We start from the raw sequence: 17,033 nt of genomic DNA, 5'->3' as shown, positions 1-17,033 counted from the left end.
TAGTTGTGACACTGTGTCTGGGTGTGGTGTTGACCTCTAGTCTCCACTCCTGTGACAAGAGTCAATCTTCCCTGGCTGATGAAACTCCCGGGGATGTGTGTCAGTTCAGTTCCCTTTGGAGGCTCAGTCTTTGGGCAGATGGGGGAACTCAGAAAGCCTCTCCCAGCATTTGCTGTATTTCAAGGGCCAGCAGCTCAAAACCATCAACGAACCAAAGCAGCATATTTGGGGGTGGCAGGGTCTGTCCCGAACTCCTACAGCCATATTCTGGGGTGGCTCACTCGTTGGCTCTCCTTCCAATATTTGCAAATAGCACAGGATTTCTTGGATTAGAAGTTTTCACTTCAGCAATGGGCATTAGTACCCCAATATTCAGTACTTTGTGATTTCAAATCACCACCATTTGAAGCATATTTTCTGAGGATTTGAGAGGTAATAATCATCTTTTTTTTTATGTTTACTTGGCTCTCCCCTACCCCATGTCCGCCCCCACAAACCCCATTACAGTCACTGTCCATCAGCATAGTAAGATGTTGTAGAATCACTACTTGTCTTCTCTGTGTTGCAAAGCCCTCCCCTTTCCCCCACCCCCCACATTATACATTCTAATCATAATACCCCCTTTCTTCTTCCCCACCCTTACATCTTTTCTTTTTTAAACGACTGTTAGTACACCAGCAAATTAGGATCGAACTAAGACATCATACTGATTTCTCTTTAATCCTTATTTCACCACCTGCTTCTCCTTTCGAAAGTGACTGTCTGGATGGGTGCAAACGTCCGTTGTCTCCAGGATGAACTTCTGTGGGCTCTGATGGGATGATGTGCTCTCAGGGCGCACCATAGCCTGTTTATCGTCCCTGGAAGAAAATCCCTGGCCACCTGGCAGCCACCTGCCTCCACATCTTGTCTGCGGCCAAAGGCAACCTACACTGTCCTCTGTGTCACTCAGTTCCCATAGAAACTCATTTGTCATGAAAATGAAGTACAGTGTCTGCATCCTGGTATCTTAATTAGTCCACAGTGGGCAGTCATACCTCGAGCCCAAAGGGGACTAAGTAGCAGTCTCCAGTCCCCTAAAGGGTTATTATGCAGAGGATGGTGGCCAGCTGCTCCATCTTCTCTGAGAACAGACTGGAGGGATCAGATTTAACTACAGCACAAGATGTTACAGTTAGACACCAAGAATCGCCTGTTACTGTTTTAAGACACAGAATTGGCGACCAACGGCAGCTATGGAAGTTCTTGCCTTGGGGATCTTTAGTAGCAGGAAAGAGACAGGCAGATGGACTTAGGCAACTTGCCGGAGAGATGTCAGCATCACTGATCTCCCTCTAGGCAGACATGCGCTTGTCCTCAGGGCTGATCGGAAGGTGGGGTCATACCTTATCTCCCCTCCTAAATTCAAAAGATATTTAGGGCAATGCTAATGTCTGGCATGGCACCTTGTACATAGTAGACACTCAAGAAAGATTTTTGGAGTGAATGAGTTAAATTCAGATGGAATTGTCTTTGGAATTCCTCACTTCCTCACTTCTAGCCCAGATGTAGTAGTGTGGGTTTACTCTACCATTTCACCTTCTTTGGAAACATAGATCTTGTAAGTCATACCTGAATACAAATTCCTTACTACAGGATAATAGCTTCCAATTATACACATTATTTCAATTGGTCCTCACTGTTCTATGGACTAGGCAACTTCATCCCAGTTTTACAAATAAGCAAACTGCAACTTGGAGAGATTGTGACATGTCCAAGGTCGAATGGTTAACAAGGATGTAAACTGACATGTGTCTGAGTCCTAAACACAAGGCCACACGAGCTCTCTCAGGCAGGAACATACCTAACAAATTACACAAGGAGGGAAGCTCAAAGACTTTGGTCTCCAGTGGTGGGTTAGCAAATTGCGTTCAGGGTGACGGAGACACAGATTGAACCATGAGAGGAACTAAATCTCTTATCTCCATTCAAGAGCACTCCTACCCAGCCCTCCACCAGCCACTACTTCATGCGTGCAAAAAGCAGGCAGGTCCCCCGTTGTCTCCTGGGATGGGGGTCTCCTGGTACCAGAGGCTACAGAGGAGCTTAGTGCTAGTGTTTGGGTTTACGGTACTGCCTTGGAGTCTTGGGACCCTAGCATTTCATTCACCTCACAGAGTTAATTTTCAACCCTCCCTTTCTGGCATCTGAACCGCTGGAAATAGGATCTCTCTCAACAGTGCAATTTGACAGTTTATTTTTCACTCCTTCAGTTGCATTTTGTTCTCATCTTGGATCATTAATCCACTGTTGGGGGACTTCTGATCAGACTTGGCTCACAGTGTTCCCAGGCAGCTGTATCAGAAATAGCAAATACAGACACCTGTCGTGCACACTGCCTACAGGCCTTGTGCATTGAGTTCTCCCAATGAATTTCAGGCTTTCTTGCCCAAATATGTTGATCTTCCCACACTCCCTTATTTTAATCTGTATGTAATTTTCTTGGATTGAGTAAATCACCCTTGAGCAATTATCTAGTGAAGTTTTGTTATTCCATAGCCAGAGAAGACTTCCGATTATCATTTAGAGAGGGGCTTGGCCTGTTCCGCGGTGAGAGGCAGGAAGGAGATGGCGGCTTATTTTTAGTGGCACTCGTCTTGCTTTCCAACAATGGCTGTCTTCTGTGCTTAAGAGATGGGAGGGCAGGAGGAGCTGGAACTTGGAGTCCCCATTTGGAAAGGATAATAAACTCTGGGTAAACACCCACTAAACTTTTAAATTCTCTGAGGATAAGGCCAATGCCCTACATTCAGCACAGTGTAGTGATTAGGAATAGGGACTCCAAAGCCATACAGCCTGTGTTCAAATCCTGCCATGAGAACTAGTAGAGTATATGACCCTTCTGGGCTACAGTTTCCTCACTGCTAAAACAGTACCTGTCTCCCAGGGCTGTTGTGATGGTTAAATAACCTAAGTCTTTAGGACACAGCCTGGAAGGTAGTAAGTGCAAACATCTAGCACAATGCCTCGCACCTGGTAGGCTCAATAAACGTTGAGAATCAAAAGCAGTGTCATTGTGCTTCTTACCTCTGCCTGGTATCATAGCTGCCAGATCAGAAAGGAAAATCATGACTAGTTGGAATGACTGATGAAGGAGGGAGTGAATTATCATTCTTTCTTATAACAATATTGACTCTCCTCAGTCAAGGATTCCTGTGCAGTCCTGCATATTTACAAGGAGTAGAGGCCTGGGAAAGAAAAGGACACTGTGAGTTTTGCAAACAGGAGTGACAGTTGTCCTCTGCTCACATTACATCACACTCATCCCTCCTGCAAACAAGCCACTGAGATCCATCGGAGGGCACACTGAAGTCGAACACCCTGAGCCAGTAAATGCTCAGCACCTTCCCAGTGGGTTTGTAGAGCTGCGCACATCCAGGTAGCCTTCTAGCTGGATTTCTCAAGTATGTTCTTGGCCTCTGTTGTATTTTTCCTCCTGGTGCCTTACACCAGTTCCCCACTCGCCATTGTATTTTGCCCTCTTTCTTGGGAACCCAAGCCCGTGGTTAAAAACTATGTAACATCTATTCCAATATGTTGATGTGAAAACATGATTCTGTGGTCCATCAGAGAGGCATTGTCTTGGGTAGCCATTAGAGCTGTGGCAGAACCACTTAGCTCCAGGATGTCTTTAATAAATGTGTTTGTGCAAGCGGAGCCAAGATGGCAGCGTGAGTAGGACAGTGGGAATCTCCTCCCAAAAACATATATATTTTTGAAAATACAACAAATACAACTAATCCTAAAAGACCCAAAGATACAGGACAACAGCTAAACTACATCCACACCTGCGAGAACCCAGCGCCTGGTGAAAAGGGTAAGATACAAGCCCTGGCCCGGCAGAACCCGAGTGCCCCCCACTCCAGCTCTCGGCAGGAGGAGAGGAGTCAGAGCGGGGAGGGAGAGGGAGCCCAGGACTGCTAAACACCCAGCCCCAGCCATCCGCACCGGAGCGCAGACACAGTGCATGCATGGGGTGCTGGAAACTAGGGAAACAGGACAGTAAGACCTTTGAGCGGGTCCCAAAGCTGGCGCCCCTGTGACAAAGAAAAGCGAGTGCTTTTTGAAAGTCTTAAAGGGACAGGGATGCCACAGCTGGATGGAAGCATCCTGGGTCACAGTCCAGCAGCTTGAAATTCCAGGGAACTCCAGGTGCACTAACCCCCTGGGCAACAGCTCTGAGACCCCTCATGGAGGTAAACAGCCAAACAGCCCCCTGTCCATTACCCCTCCCGGGCCCCGCCATAGCAGAGCAGCAGCCTGAGGCTGGCCACGCCCACAGCAAGGGAGCTTCCTCCATACTGGCCGGGCAAGATACAGAGACCCAGTCTACATGCAATTGCCCAACATAAGCCACTAGGGGTCGCAGTTGTCCCAGTAAAGAAAGGCCAGGAGCCAAGTGGAAAGAGGCTCGACTCTCCCAGCTGACAGAAAGTCAATAGCTCACCATGGCACCTATCAACATGAAAAGGCAAAAAAATTTGATCCAGACAAGACTAACCCAGACAGCTTCAACATCTGGTACATCTTCCCCCAAGAAGGAACCTGGGGAGATAGATTTAACCAGTCTTCTGGAAAAAGAATTCAAAACAAAAGTCATAACCATGCTGATGGACTTGCAGAGAAATATGCAAGAACTAAGGAGGGAGAATACAGAAATAAAACAAACTCTGGAAGGACTTCAAAACAGAATGGATGAGATGCAAGAGACCATTAATGGACTAGAAAACAGAGAACAGGAACGCAGAGAAGCTGAAGCGGAGAGAGATAAAAGGATCTCCAGGAATTAAAGAATTTTAAGAGAACTGTGTGACCAATCGAAATGGAACAATATCCGCATTATAGGGGTAACAGAAGAAGAAGAAGAGAGAAAAAGGGATAGAAAGTGTCTTTGAAGAAATAATTGCTGAAAACTTCCCCAAACTAGGGGAGGAAATGGCCTCTCAGACCACAGAGGTACACAGAACTCCCATGACCACAGAGGTACACAGAACTCCCATGACAAGGGAGCCAAGGAGGGCAACACCAAGACACATAATAATTAAAATGGCAAAGATCAAAGACAAGGACAAAATATTAAAGGCAGCCAGCCAGAGAAAAAAGGTCACCTACAAAGGAAAACCCATCAGGCTATCATCAGACTTCTCAACAGAAACCTTCCAGGCCAGAAGAGAATGTCATGATATACTTAACGCAATGAAACAGAAGGGCCTTGAACCAAGAATACTGTATCCAGCACGATTATCATTTAAATATGAAGGAGGGATTAAACAATTCCCAGATAAGCAAAAGTTGAGGGAATTTGCATCCCACAAACCACCTCTACAGGGCATCTTACAGACACTGCTCTAGATGGGAGCACTCCTAAAAAAGAGCACAGAACAAAACACCCAACATATGAAGAAGGGAGGAGGAGGAATAAGAAGGGAGAGAAATAAAGAATCATCAGACCGTGTTTATAATAGCTCAATAAGCAAGTTAAGTTAGACAGTAAGATAGTAAAGAAGCTGACCTTGAACCTTTGGTAACCACAAACTTAAAGCCTGCAATGGCAATAAGTACATACCTTTCAATAATCACCCTAAATGTAAATGGATTGAATGCACCAGTCAAAAGACACAGAGTAATAGAATGGATAAAAAAGCAAGACCCATCCATATGCTGCTTACAAGAGACTCACCTCAAACCCAAAGACATGCACAGACTTAAAGTCAAGGGATGGAAAAAGATATTTCATGCAAACAACAGAGAGAGAAAAGCAGATGTTGCAATACTAGTATCAGACAAAATAGACTTCAAAATAAAGAAAGTAACAAAAGATGAAGGACATTACATAATGATAAAGGGCTCAGTCCAACAAGAGGATATAACCATTATAAATATATATGCACCCAATACAGGAGCACCAACATATGTGAAACAAGTACTAACAGAATTAAAGGAGGAAATAGAATGCAATGCATTCATTCTGGGAGACTTCAACACACCACTCACTCCAAAGGACAGATCCACCAGACAGAAAATAAGTAAGGACACAGAGGCACTGAACAACACACTAGAACAGATGGACCTAATAGACATCTACAGAACTTCCAAAAGCAACAGGATACACATTCTTCTCAAGTGCACATGGAACATTCTCCAGAATAGACCACAAACTAGGCCACAAAAAGAGCCTCAGAAAATTCCAAAAGATTGAAATCCTACCAACCAACTTTTCAGACCACAAAGGCATAAAACTAGAAATAAACTGTACAAAGGAAGCAAAAAGGCTCACAAACACATGGAGGCTTAAGAACATGCTCCTAAATAATCAATGGATCAATGACCAAATCAAAATGGAGATCCAGCAATATATGGAAACAAATGACAACAACAACACAAAGCCCCAACTACTGTGGGATACAGCAAAAGCAGTCTTAAGAGGAAAGTATATAGCAATCCAGGCATATTTAAAGAAGGAAGAACAATCCCAAATGAATGGTCTAATGTCACAATTATCGAAATTGGAAAAAGAAGAACAAATGAGGCCTAAGGTCAGCAGAAGGAGGGACATAATAAAGATCAGAGAAGAAATAAATAAAGTTGAGAAGAATAAAACAATAGCAAAAATCAATGAAACCAAGAGCTGGCTCTTCAAGAAAATAAACAAAATAGATAAGCCTCTAGCCAGACTTATTAAGAAGAAAAGAGAGTCAACACACATCAACAGAATCAGAAACGAGAAAGGAAAAATCATGACAGACCCCACAGAAATACAAAGAATTATTGGAGAATACTATGAAAACCTATATGCTAACAAGCTGGGAAACCTAGGATAAATGGACAACTTCCTAGAAAAATACAACCTTCCAAGACTGACCCAGAAAGAAACAGAAAATCTAAACAGACCAATTACCAGCAACGAAATTGAAGCGGTAATCACAAAACTACCCAAGAACAAAACCCCTGGGCCAGATGGATTTACCTCGGAATTTTTTTTTTTCCTGGATAATTATTTTTTATTGAAGGGTAGTTGACACACAGTATTACATTAGTTTCAGGTGTACAACACAGTGATTCAACATTTATATACATGATAATTCTAGGTACCAGCTATCACCATACCAAGTTGTTACAATATTTTGACTATATTCCTTATGCTATACATTACATCCCGGTTACTTATTACCTCGGAATTTTATCAGACATACAGAGAAGACATAATACCCATTCTCCTTAAAGTTTTCCAAAAAATAGAAGAGGAGGGAATACTCCCAAACTCATTCTATGAAGCCAACATCACCCTAATACCAAAACCAGGCAAAGACCCCACCAAAAAAGAAAACTACAGACCAATATCCCTGATGAACGTAGATGCAAAAATACTCAACAAAATATTAGCAAACTGAATTCAAAAATACATCAAAAGGATCGTCGTACACCATGACCAAGTGGGATTCATCCCAGGGATGCAAGGATGGTACAACATTCGAAAATCCATCAACATCATTCACCACATAAACAAAAAGAAAGACAAAAACCACATGACCATCTCCATAGATGCTGAAAAAGCATTCGATAAAATTCAACATCCATTCATGATAAAAACTCTCAACAAAATGGGTATAGAGGGCAAATACCTCAACATAATAAAGGCCATATATGATAAACCCACAACCAACATCATACTGAACAGCGAGAAGCTGAAAGCTTTTCCTCTGCGATCGGGAACAAGACAGGGATGCCCACTCTCCCCACTGTTATTCAACATAGTACTGGAGGTCCTAGCCATGGCAATTAGACAAAACAAAGAAATACAAGTAATCCAGATTGGTAAAGAAGAAGTTAAACTGTCACTATTTGCAGATGACATGATATTGTACATAAAAAACCCTAAAGACTCCACTCCAAAACTACTAGAGCTAATATCGGAATTCAGCAAAGTTGCAGGATACAAAATTAACACACAGAAATCTGTGGCTTTCCTATACACTAACAATAAACTAACAGAAAGAGAAACCAGGAAGACAATTCCATTCACAATAGCATCAAAAAGACAAAAATACCTAGGAATAAACCTAACCAAGGAAGTTGACACGGTCCAGCCATGCTGAGTCGAACTGGACCTGGCGAGAGGGGGGTGAGACTGGAGAAAAAAGAGAAGACAGACAGAACTGGGAGGGCTGACGCTCCTGTGTGTCCCAGCAAAGCTTTATTGGGTACCAGGGTATTTATACAGCAAAGAGATACATGATTCCAGAAAATAGCCTTATCTAATAAACAGTCGAGCACAATATTGACGTCAGCGGCAGCTGGGCAAAGTTAAGAACAATAGGGCTCCTTCAGTTCCTCATGGAATGCGTAAATAGGATGTTCTTTGGGGCCAAGGCTGCTCCCTGCCACATCAGCGATGTTCTTTGTTCTCCATTCCTGCCACATCAGCATGTGAGGAGTCTTGGCTCATCCTCAAGTACAAGATATGTCCCTGTGGGCAGATAACCTCCAAGGACTGCACTGGTTGTTCTCAAGCTTGTGCTTTCCCATGCTGCATTCAGACATGGGGGAAGCTGCTTTCCCATTCTGCCTACAAACATGTGAGAAGACAAAGGCTGTCCCCAACATGAAGTGAAAGACCTATACCCTGAAAACTATAAGACACTCTTAAGAGAAATTAAAGAGGTCACTAACAAATGGAAACTCATCCCATGCTCGTGGCTAGGAAGAATTAATATCGTCAAAATGGCCATCCTACCCAAAGCAATATACAGATTCAATGCAATCCCTATCAAAATACCAACAGGTTTCTTCAGTGAACTGGAACAAATAGTTCAAAAATTCATATGGAAACACCAAAGACCCTGAATAGCTAAAGCAATCCTGAGAAAGAAGAATAAAGTGGCGGGGATCTCACTCCCCAACTTCAAGCTCTACAAAAAGCCATAGTAATCGAGACAATTTGGTACTGGCACAAGAACAGAGCCACAGACCAATGGAACAGAATAGAGACTCCAAACATTAACCCAAACATATATTCAACTAATATTCAATAAAGGGGCCATGGACATAAATAGGGAAATGACAGTCTCTTCAACAGATAGTGCTGGCAAAACTGGACAGCTACATGTAAGAGAATGAAACTGGATCACTGTCTAACCCCATACACAAAAGTAAATTCGAAATGGATCAAAGACTTGAATGTAAGTCATGAAACCATAAAACTCTTAGAAAAAAACATAGGCAAAAATCTCTTAGACATAAACATGAGTGACCTCTTCTTGAACATATCTCCCCGGGCAAGGGAAACAATCACAAAAATGAACAAATGGGACTATATCAAGCTGAAAAGCTTCTGTACAGCAAAGGACACCATCAATAGAACAAAAAGGTATCCTACAGTATGGGAGAATATATTCAAAAATGACAGATCCGATAAAGGGTTGACATCCAAAATATATAAAGAGCTCACACACCTCAACAAACAAAAAGCAAATAATCCAATTAAAAAATGGGCAGAGGAGCTGAATAGACAGTTCTCTAAAGAAGAAATTCAGATGGCCAACAGACACATGAAAAGATGCTCCACATCACTTGTCATCAGAGAAATGCAAATTAAAACCACAATGAGATATCACCTCACACCAGTAAGGATGGCTACCATCCAAAAGACAACAAATGTTGGCGAGGTTGTGGAGAAAGGGTACCCTCCTACACTGCTGGTGGGAATGTAAATTAGTTCAACCATTGTGGAAAGCAGTATGGAGGTTCCTCAAAATGCTCAAAATAGAAATACCATTTGACCCAGGAATTCCACTTCTAGGAATTTACCCTAAGAATGCAGCACTCCAGTTTGAAAAAGACAGATGCACCCCTATGTTTATCGCTGCACTATTTACAATAGCCAAGATATGGAAGCAGCCTAAGTGTCCATCAGTAGATGAATGGATAAAGAAGATGTGGTACATATACACAATGGAATATTACTCAGCCATAAGAAAAAGCAAATCCTACCATTCGCAACATCATGGATGGAGCTAGAGGGTATTATGCTCAGTGAAATAAGCCAGGCGGAGAAAGACAAGTACCAAATGATTTCACTCATATGTGGAGTATAAGAACAAAAGAAAACTGAAGGAACAAAACAGCAGCAGAAGCACAGAACCCAAGAATGGACTAATAGTTACCAAAGGGAAAGGGACTGGGGAGGACGAGTGGGAAGGGAGGGATAAGGGCGGGAAGAAAAGAAAGGAGGCATGACGATTAGCATGTATAGTGTTGGGGGGGCATGGGGAGGGCTGTGCAACACAGAGAAGACAAGTAGTGATTTTACAGCATCTTACTATGTTGATGGACAGTGACTGTGAACGGGGATGTGGGGGGGACTTGGTGAAGGGGGAAGCCTAGTAAACATACTGTCCTTCATGTAATTGTAGAGTAATGATACCAAAATTTTAAAAAAAGTGTTTGTATGCATGGATATGTATGCACATATACACACATGCATGTAATTCATAAGCAATTAAACATATATACACCTAAAAAATATGTCTGTGCTCATCTTGCCCTGAACTATAAAATCCCTTACTTGTGCTGCTGCCTGAGGCTTTCTGCTTTCTGTGTGCCTTCTACCTCTCCTGATTGTGAGCTCCAGAACTCACATTACATCAAATATTGGGTGGAGTTCAACACCTGAAACTGAAAGAAAAGCAAAGGAAAAAAATTTCCCATCTCAGACTTTACTAGTATGAGAATGCTTTGCATTTTCAAAAAAGATTAACTTTACCAGCAAATTAACTTGTAATTCCTGCCATGTATGTTATTTGACCATATTCTATACCCTCAGTTTTGACATTCCTGAGCAGTACATTGTCCCTCATCTCCACGTAAGTCCTCCCTGCCTTCCTATCCTGCACTCCGTGGTCTTCAAGGAAGGAGATGGTGCTTCTCTGTATCCCCACCTTCCCAAACAGCACCCAAAATATAACAGTTTATTAAATGAAGTAGTGATGTTCCTTTACTTGACTGATTTGTTTGGGGGGGGGCACTGTCTGCAAAGAACAGAAACTCAGTTCTTTCTCAAGAGGAAAAGGGAGGTTATTGTAGGATTGCCTGATAACTGGAACCAGAAAATAACAGGATTTCAGGAGTTCTGAGACACCGCCCTCTTTCTCTCTGCTTCAAAGTCTCCCTCATGACCCATTTCCTCATTTCTGCATAACTGCTCTTTTTCCCTTTGGTCTTCTCCATTCACACTCTCCAGACTCAGTTCCAATGAGCAGAGCTCCTCTACTGGACCGCACCTGTTGTGCACACAACCTCATGGATGGATGCGTGGTCGTGACCGGGATACCTTAGGGCAGATGCACACTCTGATCTAATCAGCAGCTACTCCTCCCCAAAGCCCTCCTGGCCTCTCTACTTTGAAGGATGGAAGGTGGGGGGCTGTGGGCAATAGCGATGGAAGGTGGGGGGCTGTGGGCAATAAGCGAAGCATGAACATTACAATTCACAGCAGAGTAGCTCCAGTTCTGTATCAAATAAGCAAAAGGGTGACTAGCTACTGGGTGATTGCTCTGTGCCAGGTTTATTCCAAACCCTTCACACATAATCACTCATTTGACCTTGTATGTTGTAGCATGAGGGTCCAGATTTAGCAAACAAAAATACAGGGCGGATGCCCATGCAATATTGAGACATACTGTTCTTAGAAGTTGTTGCTTATCTGACATTCAAATTTAGCTGGCCGTATTGTATTTCACCTGGCAACCCTGTGTATCCTATTTTACAGATGAAGACAGTGAGGCACAAAGTGAGAATTTGCTCAAGGATGCATGGCCAGGAAGTGGCAAAGCTAATGTGGCTTCAGATCCCATGCTTTTAATCACTTTACCTTTATAGCGGCAAGCACATGCACACACACATACCTTAATTAAAGAGTCATATTTCAAAAATGAAAATCAAACACCAAATCATCCTTATATGGTGTGTCAATCAGGGTCCAGGCAAGAGGCAGAAATCACGGGAGAAATCTGAACAAAGAAAATTTAATATCAAGTCTTGTTTACTGTATAAAGTTGTGTTAACTGCTGAGAACAAGGACCACAAAGGGGTGGAGAGGCAGTAACTGCAAGGTGCAGCTGCTACTCCACAGACAAGGGAAAGCGAACAAGGAAAAAACGCAAGAACTTAGAGAATGGAGCCCTGTGAGGCTGGATTCAGACCGGTAAGGAAGGCACGGGGGCCTGCTGCCTGTGGCGTGGGAGGAACAACCTGAACTGCCAAGGGCAGCCTGCCGCTGCTCTGCAGCCCCACTGGGGCTCCTGCTCTTGCTGTGCTGGGAAACAGAGCCCTGGGAGGAGGAGGAGGGGGCCTCTTTCTCTTCCAGCCATGCATTGTCCCTCCCACACTCCTGTTGTCAAAACCTAACATCGAGCCAGCTGGCAAAAGAGAAATATAGCCGGTAGAGTCCAGCCCCAGTATTACAAAGCAGGATAATGAAGGTGGGTTTGAAGCCGAAAGACATTAAATAACTGGCACAGATGGAAAGTACATTTTTCATCCCAAGGATGGAAAAAGGCCCAAAACATCATCTCACAAAAGGAAGACAGATTGGCTAAGAGAGGTATTTGCACCTAAAAAACTGAAGGTTTGCATGAAAACATCTCTTGGAGTACAGCTGTAAAATGCAGTCTCTTGCCAAGGTATTGGGTAAGCAAGACAAGGTGTTATAAAACCTATTGTGGAAAAATAGGCAGAATGCTGAGAGTTTTTTCAACTGAGCAAATGCCTGGTACAGAGTTCATATAGCTGATAAATTCATTCTATAAGAAATTGAGTTAAAAAATCAATCATTAGAGGATAGATCACTCTTTAGGGAGCCTCCTTCAGAAGGGTGGTCATAAACATTTACTATGCAAAACAGCATTTACTCGCTAAACTCTTGGTATTTCTGGAAAGTCTAAGACTGATGTTTGTAGAGGCAGGGGCATAGACCTGATGAACTGTGAAGACCCTATTTGCTGCCAGAAGGGAATAAGTCTGAGGATGATGAGAAGAGACAGTTCTCTCCACGTGAAGGGAGTAGGTCAGGCATGGTCTGTTACCTTTAGTTGTGAAACAGTAACCATTCTATAGAGTCAGCAGCTACTTCTTTTTCTATAGAACCCTGACTTTCCTGCCACCATAGCAGCTTCTCTAATTGCAAAGTGTCCTCTCTAATTTGCTCTCTACACAATCATGTCTGTCTTGCAAAGTGCTGACTCAGCCTTGCTGGGCAAATTGAACACATCATTCTCTGAAACGCCGATGTTGCCAAGGTCAGTCCAAGGGGCATTCTTCTATATTGGAAGCATGCTTCACCCTCCTGCCTACTCTAGCAGTGATGTCTCTTAGTATTTATGGAACATCTACCCCACCCCAGCTGCACCTGGTCCACCCTGATTGAGTCGAGCCCCAGTCATTCTGTACTCATGAAAATACCTCCTACGTATAGCCCATGCTTTGCATTCATCCTCTTTTTTAAATTTGAGATCAATGCTACATTATAATCTTTTTCAAAAATCTAAGGGTGCTTTAGAGACTTTTATATTTTTAATACTTCCTTGACAAGCAATATAATTTAGTGCTTAAAAGCATGGGCCAGACTTCCTGGGTTCAAATCCTATGTCTAACCTTTACCAGAAATATGAGTTTGGATGAGATCTTAAATTCTTCTATGCCTAGTTTCCTAATCTATAAAATGAGTGCAATAATAATTGTATCTATTTCAGAAGTCTGTTAGGAGAATTTATGCACATATAAGAGACTTAGAGTAGGATCACCTGCTTTGCGAACTTCCCACCTGCCCTAAAGAATTAGAAGGCCTTGGGCAACAGGGAGCACAGGACTGTGATCCCTGGAAGAAGAGAAATGAGGTGCGCCCTGTGATTGCCCAGCTTACTGGCTGAAGCAGTTTACAAGCTACAGCGCAGATCAAGGGAATCCAAAGGCAGCCCTGTCATCTCATCACACTGATCAGAAGTCAGAGTTTGCGGAGACCCAGCCTACTCAGGTTTGCAGTGCAGAGAAGCCCTAGACAGCTGCAGAGGGGTCCCCTCAAGTCTTTGGCTAATATTCTGCATTTATTCCATAAGGCTGAGATAATAGTTACCAGAAAGCAGCAGGCCAAGCAATTCCTCAAGCTCACACAAAGCTAGGGACAGTTACCATCCCACAGACCAGAATGAAGAAAAACTGTAACAGAGGACATGGGGTAGAGTTCTTAGAGGGGACATCCTTTATAGTAGAGCTTTGCCTTTAACCCACTTTATCAAGCTTAAAAGTAAGCCACTAAAGGAACAAACACATCTATCTGCTAGTAACTGGATCATATTCCAGGACAAAATCCAGTATTCATTAAAGGAATCTAAGAAAATTCATCACTCAACATCCCAGAATTCACAATGTTTGTTATACAATAAGAAATTACCAGGCATCCAAAAAGGCAGGAAAATATGACCCATAGCCAGAAGAAAAACAAGTCAACAGAAATCAATAGTAAAGCAAACCAATAGAAATAGATTTTTAAAAGCAAGGATAATGTAATTAGCAGATATGGATCTTGAATTATAAATGTACTAAAAGATGAAAAGGAGAACATTAACATAATGAAGAGGAAAATGGAATATATAATTGTGATATTATGAGTCATACGAAATACATACTTGGTTGTTCAGATGGCCAAATATACATGTCCCAGGTGTATTTGGTCTTCATCCTCGGTTCCTGAAAACACTGCAGTCTTAAAGGTGAAACAGGTATTCTGTCATGTTAATGAGAGACTTTGGGCCCCCACCCAAGCGCAGGGTCTGGAGGCTGAATCAGCCAAGAGCATCTCAACAAACCCAGTTTTGTCCGTCAGGACTGTGCCATGAAGCCCTCACAAAAAGCCCCGGGGAGAGCTCACCACTCTGCTCCGCTAGGTCGGCTCCTGCTTCCCAGCTGGAGGGAGCTTCTGTGCTTGGGGAACCAGAACGCCTCCGTGCGCCACGGAGCCAGGCCCCAGCTCCATGAGAACAGAAGCTCCTTTATTTGGGACCTTGCCCTCTGTATTTCTTCATCTGGCTGTTAACTTGTATCCTTTACTATATCCTTGATTAAAATGGTAAACAAGTGTTTTCCTGAGTTCTGTGAGTCACTCTAGTAAATTATTTGAACCTAAGGGGGAGGTTGTGGGAACCTCCAGTCTGTAGCCAGCTGGTTGGAAGCACAGGGAACAGCCTGGGACTTGCCGCCCGGCACCTGGAGTGGGCAGTGGAGGGCTGTCTAGTAAGAGGGAGCCCTTAGCCTGGGGGGAATCTGGTGCTGTCTCCAAGCAGATAGCGTCAGAATTGAGCCGACTACCCGGACACCCTGCAGGTGTTCAAGAATTGCTTGATGTCAATATGTGTGGGCAGACCCCCTCCCACACACTTACAGACACTGGAGTCAGGTCCTAGAACCCAAATGGAGTTATACTACTATTACTGCTGGGTATGATATTGTTATTGTTTTATATATATATATATGTAGGAAAAGAATTTACCGTAACAACAATAAAGACCCAAATAGAACTTCTGGAGATGAAAAATATAATACCATAAAAGAAAAATATACTGAATAAGATTGGAAATTGCAGAAGGCAAAGAAGAATGAAAGTGAAGGCATAAAAATAGAAACTACCCATATTAAACACAGAGAGAAAAAAATTAACCAAAAACCTGAGGAACTATAGGACAATGTCAAACATATCTATGAGCTGGAGGGCAGTATCATTATAAGTATATATAACTAGCATCCAAAATAAGAGGGAGGGGAAAAATACTACTTGGAGATATAAGAGCCCCAAATTTTCCACTATAAATCCACAGACCCCAGCTTCTCACCAAACCCCAATCAGTGTAAACATAAGAAAAAACGGCACCCAGACCTTTATATCAAACTTCCCCAAACAGGTGTAGAATGAAAAGATCTTAAGGCAGCCAGGAAAAGAACAAAAAGGACATGTTAGTTTGGCGCACAAAGGAAGAATGACAGCAAACCTCTCACCATGAGGTACTGGAGCCAGAAGAGTGCAGCAACATCTTTAAAGTGGCAAGAGGATTATGAGTCAATTCTGCTTTATATAGCCAAGGAAGACATCTTCCAAAAATGAAGGCAAAAGAAAGCCTTTTTTGCATATGATTAAAAGTCAAGAGACCCCATCACCAAGGGCCTGCATTAAAAGAAATCTTAAATGAAGTTCTTGAGGTAAAAGAAAAGGGATAACAATAGAAATTTGGATCAATAAAAAGAAGCGGAGAACACGGAAGATGAGAAATGTGTAGGTAAATATGAAAGATGTGTTTCATTACATTCTTCAAACTCTGTAAGATAATTGACGGCTTAAAGCAAAATTCAAAACAGTTGTGGAATTAATAAAATTTGGAACAATAAAATGCATGACAACAATAACACCAAGGTAAGAAGGGAGAAGTGGAAGCATTATGTATTTTACACTATAGGTGAAAAAGTCTAAGATTATATGACAGTAGATTGTGATAAATTGAAGACTGATGTTGTAAATCCTGTAGCCATTCCTTAAAACAAAAGAGGAATCGTTAATAATCTAATGATAAAATAAAATATGATTATGAAAGCTAATTAATTAAAAATAAGACTAGAAAAGAGGAAAAAGGGAACATGGAAAAGATAAGGCAAATAGAAACTGGTAACAAAATGACGAAACCTCAAAAAAATTAAATAAAATATTAATGTCTGTACAGTTGTTTTAAAAGCCCGAGACTATCATATTGGATAAAAAAGCAAGCCCCAGCTATATGCTGTATACAAGAAACCTACTTTATATACAAAGACACAGATAGATTAAAAATCATAAGGTTGGAAAAAGATGGACTATGGAGACACTAATTAAAATAAAGCTGGAATGGCTATATTAATAACAGACAAAGTTGATTTCAGAGTGAAAATATTATCAAAGATAAAAAGGGACATTTCAT

General features: G+C 42.3%; 1 long non-coding RNA gene across 1 annotated transcript; it reads right to left on the bottom strand.

Annotated features, from left to right (window-relative positions):
- Positions 1 to 657: 657 nt before the first annotated feature.
- On the bottom strand, positions 658 to 8,332 carry LOC130680671 (uncharacterized). The gene is made up of 3 exons (XR_008993710.1): positions 8,088 to 8,332; positions 3,067 to 3,227; positions 658 to 2,334 (listed from the first exon to the last, which is right to left on the bottom strand). It is a non-coding gene; the product is annotated as an uncharacterized LOC130680671 (long non-coding RNA).
- Between the last annotated feature and the right edge of the window lie 8,701 nt (positions 8,333 to 17,033).

Source organism: Manis pentadactyla, chromosome 14 (genome assembly GCF_030020395.1).
Source record: "Manis pentadactyla isolate mManPen7 chromosome 14, mManPen7.hap1, whole genome shotgun sequence".
In the NCBI taxonomy this organism is placed as follows: Eukaryota; Metazoa; Chordata; class Mammalia; order Pholidota; family Manidae; genus Manis; species Manis pentadactyla.
The sequence above is the reverse complement of the archived record's forward strand: the minus strand, read 5'-3'. Positions and strand labels throughout refer to the sequence as shown.